General features: G+C 40.8%; 1 non-coding gene and 1 pseudogene across 1 annotated transcript; both read left to right on the forward strand.

The window, feature by feature from the left end:
• The first annotated feature begins 999 nt into the window (after positions 1 to 999).
• LOC119981554 lies at positions 1,000 to 1,154 on the forward strand. Its single transcript, XR_005464166.1, has one exon. It is a non-coding gene; the product is annotated as a 5.8S ribosomal RNA (ribosomal RNA).
• Positions 1,155 to 1,261: 107 nt separating this feature from the next.
• LOC119980748 overlaps positions 1,262 to 16,963 on the forward strand; it is a 56,877-nt pseudogene continuing 41,175 nt past the window's right edge.

Raw genomic sequence — 16,963 nt, forward strand, 5'->3', positions numbered from 1 at the left:
ATCATTGAGTACAAAAGGGGTGGTAACCCCCTCCCCTGCTAGCCTTTTGATTTCCATTTACTACAAGCTTCTTTTTAAAATTACTTCTGGTAGTAACCCCTTCCCAATTGTTCCCATTAGCCCTAGTAACCCTACTCCCTAGAACTACTATAGATTGTCCCTCAAGAGTTTGTTTCTTCTTTCCTTTCACCAGTTGCCACCCCTGATAAGAAGCTTCCAATTGTATAGGGTCAAAACCAGGCTCATCAGTATGATCTGAGAGTTCAATAACAGTTTTGCCCTTCACCATTTTTATAGCCTGAGAACCTGACCCTTCTTGGCTCAAAGAAACTGGAACAATAATCTCCCCTAGTCTATCCAAGACACTAACCCTCTTAGTAGCCTCAGGAACATCACCATTTTGCCTTCCATCTTGAGCCACAGGAGCCTTTGTAACTGAAACTTTGGAGTACACCCCAACAGTATGCCCTAAAATCTTACAATGTTTACAAAACTTGGGGAGAGTTTCATAAATCATAGTTTGTTCCAAAGGATCACCATTTGGAAGTAAAATATCAACTGAATGTGGCAAATCCCCCATAAGGACAATCTCAATCAGAACCCTAGTATAGGATAATTTGGACATTGTAGCAGTAAGTTTATCACGTTGCAAAGGCTTGTCAACACAGCTAGCAATTTTTGAAAGGCACCTAGTTGACCAACACTTCAAAGGCAGGTTAGGGAATTTCACCCAAACTAGGACCTTAGACATCTCATTATCTTCGAAACCTGCACGGCAAAACAACCCGTGAACAAGTGAAAACTAACGTTGACAATGGGCCTTTTGAGCCAATTGCTCGAAGTCCAAGGGGAGGAATGTGGGAAACTACAGCTCCTCTTCCGCGGGAACAACCAACCTCGGCGCGAATTGCGCCAAGGAACCAAAAAAAGATGTGCGCTCCCTTTGCCTGGAAACAGTGTCGTAGAGGGTTGCGTCATCGTCCATATTATATATGAAATGATTCTCAACAACGGATATCTCGGCTCTCGTATCGATAAGAACGTAGCAAAATGCAATACTTGGTGTGAATTGCAGAATCCCGTGAACCATCGAGTTTTTTAATGCAAGTTGCGTCCGAAGCCGTCAGGCCGAGGGCACGCTTGCCTGGGTGTCACGCAATGTCGCCAACAATCCCCTCACCCACTGCATAGGGAATAGTTAGGAGTGGAAGATATTGGCCTCCATTGCGCTACCGTGGCCTAAAAAAACAGCCCCTTGGCGATGGCTACCACGACACGCGGTGGTTGGAAGCATAACTCCTTAAAAACCGCTGTGGACAAGCCTCATCGATGGGGAGCAAAAGACCCTGACGCAAGCGTCCTCACAAAACGACCCTAGATCAGGAGGGAACACCCGTTGAGTTTAAGCATATCAATAAGTAGAGGAAAAGAAACTTACAAGGATTCCCTTAATAACGGCGAGTGAAACGGGAAGAGCCCAGCTTGAGAATCGATCACCCTCGGTATTCGAATTGTAGTCTTATGGTAGAAAGATATGAGAAACAGCTGACTAGTTCGAAGGGCTACTCTATCTCAAAAGATGGGAAATTGAACTTGATAAAATAACACTATCCAGACTTCCTCTGTAATTTCTGTCATTGTTTCCTATCCAAACTTGAGTCTACCCAGAATCAATTTCTCCCAAAGCGGCATCTTATTGTTGGGAAGTTGTGTCTTTTTTTTCCCAATAAATGCTATGTTTGTAAAGATAATTTAGAGTCGATAAACCATCTTCTTCTCCACTGTACTTGGTCTTGGAAGGTGTATTACAATGCTTTGAATTTGAGTTGGATCAATTGGGTTGCAAGAAACCTACAGAGAAAGAGTTGTTAGCCTGGAGTTTTTCATCTAAAGTGAAGTCTAAGAGGAAGATTTTCAGCTACTCCCAATGTCCATCGTGTGGCTGATCTGGCTTGAGGGAAATAATTGGATTTTCAACTCTAAGCACACCTCGATGGATGTTTTCGTAGATAATTGGTTTAGTAGTGTCAAATTTTTTTTCGTCCTTACTATGTAATAGCTCTTTTGAATTTTTATTATTTTAAAAAAATAATAGTTAAGGGTGTAAGAAATTTCATTTAATTTAGTGGCATGTTGCAAAACTTCTGAAAAATCTAGGTGATCTTGCCATTACTTCTGTCAAGCTCTTGATAAAGCCTTGCTTGGAGATTGGATCCGAAAGTTGTGCGACAACGTTTATCATTGTGGAAAAAATTTCCTGGTACAGGCCTTTGGAAGCGTATTAGGAATGGTTGGTAGGATTGATTGCCTATAAGGTAGGCAGTGGAAAGAGAGTTCGGCTTTGGGTGATGGTTGGATTGTGACACTTCCCCTCTTAAATGTCAGTTTCCAACTCTCTACTGGAATATCAGCTTCTTTAGATTTGTGCATGATTGGGCATGACACATGATTTTTTTTAATTTTGGCAGGTGCTTTTGCTCAGGAAGGTAACATCATTTAGGAAGAAAAGATTTGCTGGAAACCATCTTAAGATAACTTTGTTATAGTTAAGTCTCATTACAAGGAGCTCGCTAGACAACCACAATGTTGGCAGACCAGATATCCCTTGGAATTGGATTTTGAAAGCAAAATTCCTCCTAAAGTTTCTTTCTTCATGTGGGAGGCCCGATGCAAAAATACTGAGCATAGATAACATTCAGAAAAGTGGGGTCACTCATACAAACAAATGTTATTTGTGTAGAGTAGAGGCAGAGTCAATTAGCCACATTTTCTTCTTGGACAGGAGATCTGGAGTACTATATGGAACCTAATTGGGATCAATTGGGTCTCTACTCTCTAGTAATAGCTTGGTTTCTGAGTTTATAGCTTGGGGTTGGTTTGGTTTGAAAAGAACTAAAGAAAGATTTCTGTAAGCTTAGATGTGGTCACATCCTGTGTCATGCATCCTATGTCACTTGGATGTGGCCTAGCTAACTTTTTTACAAGTGGCACCCTCTCCCACCCCTATTAGGTCATTTTAGTGGTGGAGAAATGGGCTTGTGACAATTGGTATCAGAGTAGTAGCGTAAAGAGCTACTAATTGATTTGGTGGTAATGGTTTCCTATGGATCTGGTAAGGGTGAAAAAAGGGCAAGAAATGGCAAAGGGCCGTGTCAAAACCTAAAAAAAGTAGCCTAAGCCCAGTGAAAGCTCCTATAGGCTGGCACCAGCCCAATGGAAGCACCCGATTGAGTGCAGCTAATGCGGACATCGGTTCGAAGTGCATTGGTTTGCTACACATACCCCATCGCTTGGGTGTGGCCTAGCTAACTCCTTTATAATGGGCACCCTCTCCCGCCACTATTAGGCCCTTTTAGTGGTGGTGAATGGGCCTTTGACATCCTAGCTCATATGACTAGAAAGGAACAACATTGTATTTTCTGACAAAGAAGGTACAGACAACTTTATAGAAAACTGGCTTGCTACTATAAAACTATGTCTAACTGGATATTGTAATAATTTCTATCATGACATCAGTTTAGGTGTAGCCTAATTCAATTCCTAGGTCCTTGTGAGTTTTTATTTTCTGGTTTGTCTTGTCATGTTTCTTTTACTTCTTGTGTCTTTAGGGTGCACTCCCTTTGTGACCTCTTAATAAAGTTTCTTTGCATTCCAAGCAAAAAAAAAAAAGGAAAAAGAATGTCATAACCAAAAGGTTTGCTACAATTAACTATTTATTTTCTGTCTAGGTAGAGGACTTAGATGCCTTGGTGCAACGTGATATGTTGTCCATTACTGCTATTATCTCTTGAAATTGCGAAATATTTTATTTTGCTTGGATGCTTGTGTATGCTTTATTTATATATGTTATTATTTTTCCTGCAGGTTTGCATTGCAGCATGGAGTGTGTGTGCTCCAAGCAGATGAAATGGGATTAGGGAAGACTTTTTAGGCAATTGTTATTTATTTGAATTATATATATTCTTCTAAGGCCATAGTGGAACTGTTTGGAGGTTTCAAATGAGTAACTCATATTACAATTTTGTTAATAAGTTCTCTATAGAAGATGGTTGATGATGACGTGTGAGAATTAATGTGGCAGTTACCAATTACTAATCGTTGGACTTATAAGTACATGTTTCCGTAGGATAACCTTCTATTTTATAGTTCATAATGGTTAAAGGCTAAACAACTCCTGTGTACAGGGGTGACATTGTGATGCAGTGGAGTCTCATGCAAGTTTGAAGTCCAATGACGTGGAGGATGGTCAACCAAGCATTGTTGTAGCTGACTTGGATCAAGTCACGTGACTCTTAAAGAGTCTTCTTTTTGTCCGTTGTTCTCTTAGAGATTTACTGCTCCTTTTCTCTTTGACTGAAGTTTGTAGCCGTTGTCTCTAGTTTGATTTGGTATTTAAAGTGTTCTCGTTGTAGCCGTTGGGCAGATCAGAATTTGGAAACAAAGTCTTTTACGAGATTACTGTAGTAGTGTAGTTTGTGCTTGTTATCTTCTAAGGAATATTGTGCTCTTTGTCTTATACATCTTGTTTTGTTACCGAGAGCGTGAAGCTTTGAGATTGCGTGTTATTCTTGACTCCAGATCTGTGTCTTTCGCTGTTGCTGGACCAGTTCCCACGGGAGCTGCATCAAAGTGGTATCAGAGGCAGCACACCGTGCATAAAGGCTCTTCTATGTGCACTCGTAGTGGTCGCACTTACTCCGCTATGACTAATTCCACACAGGAAGATGCTATCCTGGCACTTACCCAACAGATCCAAGCGTTGGGCGGTCATGTTCAAGACATCTCACAGCGTCTTGATCTAGTTTGTCAACAGGTACTTCCGTCGGGCTCGACTTCCGAACCCCTCGCTGAGCCAGATCTGGCAGCCTCCACCGGCAGCGGTCGCTTGACGTCTCTTGCGGAGAGGACTCCACCTCCATACCGAAGTGGCACTCGCACCACGGGTAACCCAGAACCCAACTACCCGGCCCGTCGTACTGACCCTGTCGATGATGTCAAACGGCTTGTCCGTACTGATGTTCCTGAGTTCTGGGGAGATCTCAACCCCACAACCTTCCATGACTGGTTGATCTCCGTTGAGGATTATTTTCGGTGGTATAAAATGCCAGTTGAGTGCAAGGTGGATTATGCCATAATGAAACTGAAAGGCAGCGCTCGAATGTGGTGGCTCAGTATTGAGGAGCAGGCCCATCGATTGGGAAGACCTCCACTCTCGGATTGGGTGGAGATGAAGTTTCGTCTTAAGGAGAAGTACATGCCTACTGATTATGTCGATGCTCTACTTCGCGAGCTATGGGGTTTTAAGCAAGGGACTACCTCGGTGACCTCGTACACGGCCCGCTGGCAAGAACTAACCATCCGCAGTCAGATTGTCGAACCAGAGCGCCAAGCCATCGCCCGCTATGTCGCTGGATTACGTGAAGAAATTCAGCATGAGCTTTTGTCTATATCGTTGACCTCTGTTGATGCTGCCTACCAAGCGGCCCTTCGCATGGAAGCGCATCTTTCTCACCAGAAGCGGCCGTGGCTGACATCTGCCTCAATTCCTACTGTTTCGTCCCGAGGTACCAGTGTCAATTCCAATTTGTCCACTAATAATTCAGCTTCTTTTACAGGATCTTCTGCACCCTTTCGTGCGTCAACAACTCCAACATTCAATGACAACCGTCGACGAGGAGGAGATAGCACGACGGGCAGCTGTTTCACTTGCGGGGGCAAGGGTCATTTTGCTATAGTTTGCCCCAGCAAATCCACCAAGTTGGGTCTAGTCTGCGAGGGAGATCATGACTCCTCCAATTGTCAATCGGAACATTCTATAGAACATGAAACCCCAGATACAACCGAAGAGATCTTGGAGGCATCCCAATTGCCTAGTTGTGTCATCCAACCCATTCTTGTGGGAGAGTCCTCCTCCATAGACAAGGACTCGTGGCTTCGCACTTCCATCCTCCACGCCCGGTTTGAAATTGGCGGCAAAGCCATAGACACGGTCATTGATAATGGCAGCGGCATGAATGCTATCGCCAGTGGAGTGGTCGAAAAGTTGTCCCTCACCAAAGAGCCCCACCCTCGTCCTTATCATGTTAGTTGGGTGGATTCCACTTCCAAGCCCGTTGAGGCTAGATGTCGTGTTCGATTTGCATTGGGCCCGAACTACAGTGACGAAGTTTGGTGTGACATTGTGCCCATGACAGTGTGCCAACTCTTGCTAGGTCGACCCTGGCTCTTTGATAGGAAAGCCCTGTATGATGGATTCCAAAATTCCTACTCGTTCTTCTTTAAAGGAAAGCACATCAAGCTCAATCCCTTGAGATCACCTCCTCGTCCTTCTCCTAAATTGGCAAATAACACAGAAGTACTGACTCTATCTCGTCTCTCGGAGGTGCCACAAGATGCTCCAATGTTATTTCTTCTCCTTAGCAAAACAACTTCGATCTCACCGGAGTTAGCAACCGTTTCGGCTCCAGAACCTGTCCAGGGACTGCTGTCTGAATTCGCTGACCTTATGCCTGAAGACCTGCCAGATAGTCTTCCTCCTTTGCGTGCTGTGCAGCATGCCATTGACCTGGTTCCGGGTTCTTCTTTGCCTAATCTGCCAACTTATCGCTTCACACCAGGCGAACATGTTGAGATGCAACAACAGATTACGAAATTACTTTCCAAGGGCTTTATTAGGGAAAGTTTGTCCCCTTGTGCCGTTCCGACTCTGCTCATTCCTAAGCGGGATGGATCATGGCGTCTATGCGTTGATAGCAGGGCTATCAATCGGATCACAGTAAAATACAGATTTCCAATTCCTCATTTAGATGATCTGCTGGATCAACTCTCAGGGGCTTCAATATTCTCAAAAATGGATTTACGAAGTGGGTATCACCAAATACGAATTAAGCCCGGAGATGAGTGGAAGACGGCTTTCCGTACTAAAGATGGGTTGTTCGAATGGATGGTTATGCCCTTTGGCTTGACCAACGCGCCCAGCACTTTCATGCGAGTGATGACGCAAACTTTCAAACCTTTCTTGGGCAAATTCCTTGTGGTGTATTTTGATGACCTGTTAATCTACAGTCACTCCCAGGAAGAACATCTCCAGCACCTGCGTTTGGTGTTCAAAACTCTGAGAACTCATTCTTTTTTTGTTCACAAAAAAAAGTGCTCTTTTTTACAATCAAAAATTGATTTTTTGGGGTTTATTATTTCGCAGGATGGTCTCGAGGTGGATCCTGAAAAGACGAAAGCAATCTCGTCTTGGCCGACCCCCACCAATTTCACGGAAGCTCGTAGCTTTCACGGTCTGGCCTCGTTCTACCGTCGATTCATCCGTAACTTCAGTGCAATTACCGCTCCCATTACTGATTGTCTCAAGGGCAAGAATTTCGCCTGGACTCCAGCGGCTGCCAAAGCCTTTATCTACCTCAAAACTAAGCTCACCTCAGCTCCTGTTCTTAGGTTGCCTGACTTTCACAAAGTCTTTGAGGTGGCATGTGACGCTTCTATTGCAGGTATAGGAGGAGTCCTAAGTCAAGAAGGCCACCCTATTGCCTTTTATAGCGAAAAGTTGACAGACACTAGGAGACGCTACTCCACATATGAACTGGAATTCTACGCTCTGGTCCAAACACTTAGGCATTGGCGGCCCTACTTACTTCACAAGGAGTTCATATTATTCACCGATCATGATTCGTTGAAGTACATTCCTACTCAAAAGACCTTAAGTCCCAAGCAAGCCCATTGGGTGGACTTCCTGCAACAATTTACATTTGTTCTGAAGCACAAGTCGGGTATTGAGAACAAGGTCGCAGATGCGCTCAGCCGTCGCCTACACTTACTGACTACTTTCTCGTTAGCAGCTACCGGGTTTGAATTAATTCGAGACCTTTATGCAACTGATTCTGATTTTTCTTCTATTTGGGCAGAACTGTCTAATGTGGTGTCCAAGGACACTGTTGTTTCTCCTTTTGTTTTGCAGGAGGGATACCTATTTAAGAACAATCGTCTATGCCTTCCGCAAGGCTCCATCCGCGAATTTGCTATCACAGAATTACATGCTGGGGGGCTTGCAGGCCACCTTGGCCGTGACAAAACTTTCGCCTTGGTTGCCGACCGTTTCTTTTGGCCTCACCTCCGACGGGATGTTTTTCGCATTGTCCAGCGTTGTCGCATCTGTCAGTTACAAAAGGGCTCTAAAACTAATAGTGGTCTGTACACTCCGTTGCCCATTCCGCTACAACCGTGGGATGACATTTGCATGGATTTTATTTTGGGCTTGCCGCGTACTGTTCGCCACCATGATTCAATACTTGTGGTTGTGGATCGCTTCTCTAAGATGGCTCATTTCCTTCCATGTGCGCGGACTTTTGATGCGTCACATGTTGCCACCCTTTTCTTCAGAGAAGTGGTTCGCCTTCATGGCCTTCCTAAGTCTATCACCACGGACCGCGACGTTAAGTTTATGTCTTACTTTTGGAAGACTTTGTGGATGAAATTGGGCACAAAACTGCAATACTCCAGCGCCTTCCATCCTCAAACGGATGGCCAAACCGAGGTGACGAATCGGAGTGTTGGTAATCTCTTGCGGTGTTTAGTGATGGACCATGCGTCCTCATGGGACTTAATTCTTCCGCAAGCTGAATTTGTTTTTAACAATTCTGTTAACCGTTCCTCTGGCAGCTCCCCTTTTGAAGTTGTTGCAGGTATTAAGCCACGGACTCCAGTTGACTTGCTGCCTCTTCCCTCCTTTCAACAACCCAGCGGAGAGGCCCTTGAGCTTGAGACCCACATTCACCAGGTTCATGCTGAAGTCAAACGACGTCTCTCTATCAGTAATGATTCCTACAGTTCGGCCGCGAATGCGCATCGCCGCCTTATCGAGTTTCAACCTGGCGATTTGGTGTTTATTCGCATCCACCCCGCTCGTTTCCCTCCGGGTACCATTCATAAACTTCATTCCCGAAGAGCAGGCCCCTTTGCAGTTCTCAAGCGACTTGGCGCGAATGCTTACTTGATTGACTTGCCATCCGAATTTCGGTTCAGCCCCATTTTTAATGTTGCTGACCTGACGGCATGCCATGAAGATTCCCCAATTCATCGTCCTCCTTCAGATGAAACTGGGAACCACACACCCCTGCCTACGGCCACTCTTCCCCATCCTGATTCGTCATTCCCTCCCGATGATACCCCTTATGTGATCTTACAACGTGAATTTGTCACTACGCGTCGAGGCGGATATTGGCGTTACTTAGTGTTGCTTCGTAACAGGCCTGTTTCGGATGGGATTTGGCTCTCTGAGTCACATCTTCGTCATTTTTATCCTGATCTTCTCCAACAGTACCTTCAATTGTACTCGACAGAGTCGAGTTCTTTGCCGGGAGAGATAGTTGATGCAGTGGAGTCTCATGCAAGTTTGAAGTCCAATGACGTGGAGGATGGTCAACCAAGCATTGTTGTAGCTGACTTGGATCAAGTCACGTGACTCTTAAAGAGTCTTCTTTTTGTCCGTTGTTCTCTTAGAGATTTACTGCTCCTTTTCTCTTTGACTGAAGTTTGTAGCCGTTGTCTCTAGTTTGATTTGGTATTTAAAGTGTTCTCGTTGTAGCCGTTGGGCAGATCAGAATTTGGAAACAAAGTCTCTTACGAGATTACTGTAGTAGTGTAGTTTGTGCTTGTTATCTTCTAAGGAATATTGTGCTCTTTGTCTTATACATCTTGTTTTGTTACCGAGAGCGTGAAGCTTTGAGATTGCGTGTTATTCTTGACTCCAGATCTGTGTCTTTCGCTGTTGCTGGACCAGTTCCCACGGGAGCTGCATCACATTGTCGAGGAAGGACAAGATGGGAGCCTTACCCTCACTGGCGGAGAGGCCTCCCGAGTTTGAACTTGTGTCCCTAAGGTTACAGTGATGCAACTCTACCAACTTTCCATGTTTGGGATTTCAGATCATCTTCTATTTCAGTTTTTAAGACGGGTAGTGCTTTCATAGTTGTAGTCGCTTTCTACTCATTAGAGTTTGATACTACATCCATTGAGATGTGATTTTTTGTCCCTTCATTTTTGTGAAAATGCATCATTAACATTTTGATGATACAGGTTTTTGCTTCTTACCAGTAGACTGTCTGTAAGTGGTTAAGGAGGATAGAAAAACATTTAAACAATTAGAAAATTAAACTGTTGTGGCTTTGGGTATGAAACATCTCATGTTGGACGTAAGTTTTGTAAGCTTGAAAAAGTGCACAGTCTCTATCTTATTAAGTTTTGATAAACAGGCACATTTCATTTACAATTGATTTTGTAGGCTATTGCTGTGGCTACATGTATTCATGATTGTTCGCCTGTTCTTATAATCACACCATCTTCCTTGCGTTTGCACTGGGCTTAAGTAAGTTTCTAGCTCTTTTTGGGTTTCTGTGTTTCAGTTTTAATAGGCTACCTTTTTTGGCCTTTCTTTACTCGTCTCCTCTTCAGATGATTCAACAATGGCTGCATGTTCCTTCATCAGATATACTTGTATGTCCAATAAACTCTTCTAACTTTTTCTTTCACATAGTTGTAGCTGGAATTTTGAGTACATTGTATTGCCTTTAAGCCTTCTACTTCTTGGAATTTGGTTTGTGATTTTGGGGGATGTGTTCTTTGTTTATGTAGTTATTTATTTGTTCATTTTACCTAACAAGGTATTGTTAATAGGTTGTTTTATCTAATTGGGGTGGATCAAACAGAGGTGGATACAGGATATAATGCTCCAGCAGCAAGGGAACAGTTCATCTTGATGGCGTATTCAACATAATCTCCTATGACCTGGTCCCTAAACTAGAGAATAAACTGATGGCCTTTGAATTCAAGGTGCTCTAAACTATCTTTTGAGACTAAGATTTTGTCTTTTATGGTTGCTATCTTTATTCTGTACTTTGTCACCGGCTTACATTTGTACCTGCAATGAAGAAATTTATTCAGGTTGTGATTGCAGATGAGTCTCACTATTTGAAAAATGGTCAAGCGAGGAGGACAACTGCCTCCATACCAGTCATACAGGTCTCTCTTCCTTCACAAGTGACGATTGCATGCTTACACTAGCTATCTTTGCTTTATAGACCACTGTAGACTGTAGTGAATTAACTGTACCTGCAACTTGCAATTTTTCGTCATTAACCTTAATTAGCTAATGTTATTTTGCATTAAAAACATACTATATATTGTTTTGCAGCCATAACTGATGGATATTTTGGGTTCCAAGGTGCTCATCAATTATTCTAAGCTTCTATTTTGGCATATGTTGCAACTTGTTACTTTCATACTTTACCCTGAGCATTTTGTCTGTTGTTTTACGGCCGCAATTGATATGAATATTTTTCAGTTTCCAAAGTTCTCATTTGTTCTGACGAGTTTTAATTTAAAAATTGCAGCTTGCTATATTTCGTGATTTGCCTTTTGCTAATATGCTCTTTGTAGCAGTAACTGATATGTCTTTTCAAAAAAAAGCAGTAACTGATATGAATGTTTAAGTTTTTGAAGTGTACATCAGTTTAGTTTAATTTAGTGTTTTTTTTTTCTCCATATACACAAGGTTATTAAATTTAGAATGTGTTATTTTATTTCCTATCAATACCTGGAATGGTCCATCACTCCAAAAACAGGTCTTACATTTGTAAATTTACAATTATGTCGGACAAATTCATCAAAAAACTATGGTGGAATTCATTTCTTCACTTAGTTATTTTGAGCCCTTTTTTTTTTGGGCAGGAGGCTGCAGGGATGGGGAAGGGTTATTTAGTTTCTTGACTTTTTTTTGTTGTTTTTTCCTTTCTGAGCCTATAACATTAACAAGTTCAAATGCATTTTCTTGTCCTCCTCCAGAAAGCAATGTGCAAGATGATAATACAGTAAAGAGTGCTTGAATTCCATCATTTTTTGTGTAAAGGAAATACACTGAGTCATCCTATGAAGTATGAACTGAGATGATACATGGTTACTTGGTTGAAAGCATCAAATAGAAACACCGGTGTATTGCAATTTTAAATTGATTCAATTGTATTTTATTTTTTGTTATCAATGCAACTGGACGGCTATGTCCTATCTCTCTCTCTATACCCCCTCTGTTCTTCTCAAGCACCCCCCCCCCCCCCCCCCCCCCACCTGGTTTGGCTTAACCTTATGATGCTTACAATTTCAGAGAGCTCAGTATGCCATGTTGCTCAGTGGCACTCCTGCTTTATCCAGACCAATTAAGCTATTTCAGCAGGTATCCTTGCACCCTCCTTTAGATAGCTTATGTTTTAAAGGCTAATAGAGAATAAATTGTCAAATTTAAATACTTTTATAATATTTTAATTAATCGTTCTGCATTAAATTTGTGCATTGCAGCTGGAAGCCTGGCCAAGCCTTATTTGATTTGCTCCAAGCCTCTGACTGAATGTAGTATGACCAATGCGTGTCAGAAAACTCATATACTTTAACAGTCTAGTCAGGGAATGTTTATGGCATTTGGCTCGCTGATATCTTTGACAAGATTCTTTTACTTTCTTGCTTTTGCCATCCGAAGAAGGTTTTTGATGAGCTTTGACAATAATCCAGATAAATAATGGAGAGCATGGATAAGTTTTTCAAACTTTTCAAGAATGGTGGTATGAATTTGAAAGATGTATGATGTAGTTGAAGCTCTTTACTACAAACTTGCTTGGAAAATAATGACACATCTTTCTGGTCAAAATTTAGGCAGAAAAGTATATCAAAAACACTTCTTTTTTTTTTTTGAATTAGAAGCAAAACCATTCACTCCTTGCATGGAAATCCTTTTATAGTTTCTTAGTCCAAGTCTCACAAGTGGAAGATCAGGGAATGAAATTTCAACCTTTGGTATGAGAACTAGGCAAGGGGTGGAGCTTATATCAAAATGGTTTTGCTGTCTCCGATCCTCACTTAAAGCTAAAGGATCTGATCATCAATCAAGGATGGAATATTTCTTTATTACAGCAGTTGGGAGGGGATAGTTTGGTTAAAGTGATTTCTAGATCACAATTTTTTTTTTTTTTTTGAGATCAGGTACTGATAAGAGTTTGATTCCACAGATGGTGAGTTTTGCACAGAAGCAGCCTGGAAATATCAGAACTCAGGAAGACATTTTTCGCTACAATTTTTCTTGGTCTTCTACTATTCCATTAAAGATTTCGTACTTTTGGTTGGAGACCTTGGCACAATGGGGTCCCCTTGCATGGGAATATTAAAAAATGTGGCATAGCTCCTGCTTCTTGGTTCCACTGCTGTAAGAATTGGAAGATTAAATTTCAGTCTTGGATGAAGTTCTTTTCAGGAGCAAATAAACTCTTCAAATCAGCAAGATTTGAAGAGTTTTTTTTTTTTTGGAAAGATGTATTATTATCAAGAATACCGCTTTGGAGTTGAGATAATTAAATCAAATCCTTAATCCTACAAAAGCCTCTAAGGTTCGGACCTGCTCTGCCTTGGGAGTATATATGTATTCTTATTGTTCCGATCCAAGTGAGAATGTGGATGGTAATATCACTTCTGTTGAAATGTTGTCCTCCCACTGATTGTTCTTATAGATTAAATGTGGATGGTTCAGCCAAAGGTAACCTTGGTCAAGCAGGGTGCAGTGACATTATTTGAAATGAATGTGATGATTTGGTGGCTGTTTTTCAATCTACCTTGGTCATGGGACTAATGCAATGATGGAGATCTGTACTTTATACCAAGGTTTTGAAAACAGGACCGGTCCAACCGGTGACCGGCCACTTGTCCGGTCCGATTGAGGTGCCAGAACCGGTAATTGATGAACTGGGATATTTTCGATTGAACCGGTTGGTTCTTCGGTTGAACGGGTCAGAACCGGGTCGGTTTTGACCGGTTCGGTCATTTATTAAAGTTAATAAAATATTTTTTGAAATTTTGTTATTTGTAGGGTTTGAACTCATGACCTTTTGTTCATTAAAAAAGGCTTTAACCACTAAGTTATGAGATTTTCTTTATTTAAAATGGTACTTTATTTGAATATATTGTATTTTTATGAAGTTTTCTTATATATTATATGCATATAATATAAATATATATATAAATAATTCATTGCGTTAAAACCGGTTCGAACCCAGTTTAAACCCCGATTGAACCTTTGAACCGTGAATCGAAAACTTTTCCGATTTGATGACCGGTCCGGTTTTAAAAACCTTGCTTTATACCACGTAATCTCTCTACTTTGAGTCCATTGGCTTAGCCTCCTTGTATTCCCTGTTGTGCCCCTTGTAGTGCCTTGTAAATATAGTTTTTTCCACTAGGAAAAAAGAGAGCATCATTAACATCAAATATATCGTGTTAATGATGAGATAAAATCAGATCTTGCTTAGTAGTTAAATGGTTGAACTGGAATACGCCATGAGATGTGATATGATTTTGGATTTCAGGACTATTTTCCTTTTCGTATTAAGAAGGTAATATAGAGAACGCAATAATATGATGTTTTGCCAAAGCTGTTGCAGATGGTGCCACAAGAAGCCTTCTTTACTTTGTTAAAACTTTCCTAGGAATTTTGTAAATTGTTTTTGTTAAGAAGAATTGGGTTTTCGACGTTACAGACATTTTGCTTGATTCTTCTTTGTCTTTGACGGAGTTCCTTGTTGCAACTGCAACTGCTCCGGCTTTGGCAGTAAGAAACAAATTGGTGAGAAGTTTGTTTAAGATTGGTTGGGGCTAAGAGTACTCGAGTTAGTTTTCTAGTTGACTTACCTGTAACACATGTTCATTAATGTTTAGGGATAAGTATGGATTTAGCCCCTGTACTTTACATTTTGAATCAAAAAGGCCCCTAAACTTTGTTTTGGATAAAAAAAACTCTCATACAATTAGAATGGTTCATTTTAGCCCTTCTGTCAAATTACTGTTAAGAATTTTGATTTGACAGTTAAGTGTAATTTTTTTTATTTCTTCATTTACGACATGGCGTATATGTGGATTTAACCTATCAAATTGTGACATATGAAAATTGATGATTAAAAATTAAAATATAAAATATCTGAATAAATACAACCCTCCGGCGACCCAACTCCTTCTCCGGCAACCCAACTCCATCTGTGGCGAAAGTAAACCCCAAAATAAAATCAAAACCCCCTCTTAACCTTCACCTCTTTTCTATCGAAGGTTGAATCAAAAACCCATAATCAAATAATACTACTTCTTGGATCAGATCCCTAGTTAATGGACTAAGTGCCACACAAGTGTAAAATCATATCACATTTAAAAGCTTTCAAAGGTGGATCGAAGGACATGGAAAGCGGCCTCTGCCACCGAAAGCATCATCAAAGGAGAAAGAGAGTAATCACGTGATCATGAATTCACGATTATGCATCTTGTTGGGCTGATCAAACAGACATATATGCTTGGGGTGATCAAATGAGAGAAAAATTGGAGGATTAACATTCCTCACCGGAGATGAAGCTTGACATTCTCTGTCGCCGAATCAGAGAAGCTGAATGCCGAAGAAGAGAGAGAGGGGGAGACATAATATTTAAGATTTTCAAAATTTAATTTGGGGTTTTTTAATTTGACATAGGGTCATGTCATTTGTGGAAAAATAAAGAAAAAACCACTTAAATGCCAAATCAGCATATTTTAACAGAATCTTAATAGGAGGGCTAACGCTTTTGTTTTTCATAAATACGAGGGTTTTTTTTATGTAAAACAAAGTTGAGGGGCATTTTTGAACCAAAAAGAAAAGTACATGGGTCATTTTCATACTTCTCCCTAATGTTTATTACTATGGTAACTTCTCACTGAGAAAAATACTTAGGTGACACTTGACTATCCTACTTTTCTTCCCTATCCGTGTGTGTGGATGTGCCCATGCATGTGCATTTTAGCACATATATTGGATGAAGAGTTAAGAGTATGATTTCTTTTGAGAAAAATACTTAGGTGACGCTTGACTATTCTACTTTTCTTCTTCCCTATCCGTGTGTGTGGATGTGCTCATGCATGTGCATTTTAGCACATATATTGGATGAAGAGGTAGAGTATGATTTCTTTTGATGCTCTTGACGTAATTCGATTCTCAGGTCTTCCTAGATTTGGAAGATATTCACATGAAACAAATCAATACTTTATTTCGTCAGGTAAGCACCACAATTTGAGATTTTTTTGTTTCTTCTCTCTCACGTTTCAAACTCATTTGAGACATTCAAGCTGTGTAATTAAGGGAGTAGAAAGGGTGATAGATAAGACAAAGCTCATATTATAGTTCTTTGCAGTTGGAAGTTTTGAAAAGTAAAATTAAAGCTTGTGACTCACAAGAGAAGGCTGAATCACTCAAGTTTTCTCAGAAGAATCTTATTAACAAGGTATTCATAAATTTTACCTAGAAATGGTTGCTCATGTGTTTACTGCCACTACTTGAACATCACTTTCCTTGATTTTAGTGCAATACGGGCCCTTATCTATCTTCACTTAATAATGAATCACCAAATCTTGATGTAGCCCGATAACTGTTCAATATTTCCCCTGCTCCTTTAACATTTCTTCTCCACTTCTAACTTCTTATCTAATTCCAGATGTATACTGATTCTGCTGAAGCTAAGATCCCCGCAGGTCAAAATTATATGGAAACTGTCATTGAGGTATTTTTTGTCACCTGTCAATATATTCTCTTTTCTCTGTAAGTGCTTAATTGCTGAAATAAATGGAGTTAAAGGTCATACTCTGCTAAGAAGTGTGATCCATGTGCATTTTTACAAAAATATCATTTAAACAATACGTATATAAATGCACATGCTGTTGCATCTACATGTTTTTGGGCAATTGTGACTTCTCACATTACTTACTAGCTCAATAGGTCTAACTTACAGTTTCATAGTTATTTGGCGTCCTTTTTGGCATAATTTTCTATTGATATATTTGCTAATGGTAATGTCATAAAAAAATTCCTTAAATTTCAATACGTAGATAGAGGCCACCTTTTTATTTCAAACTT

The sequence above is a fragment of the Tripterygium wilfordii genome, chromosome 16 (assembly GCF_013401445.1).
Source record: "Tripterygium wilfordii isolate XIE 37 chromosome 16, ASM1340144v1, whole genome shotgun sequence".
Classification (NCBI taxonomy): Eukaryota; Viridiplantae; Streptophyta; class Magnoliopsida; order Celastrales; family Celastraceae; genus Tripterygium; species Tripterygium wilfordii.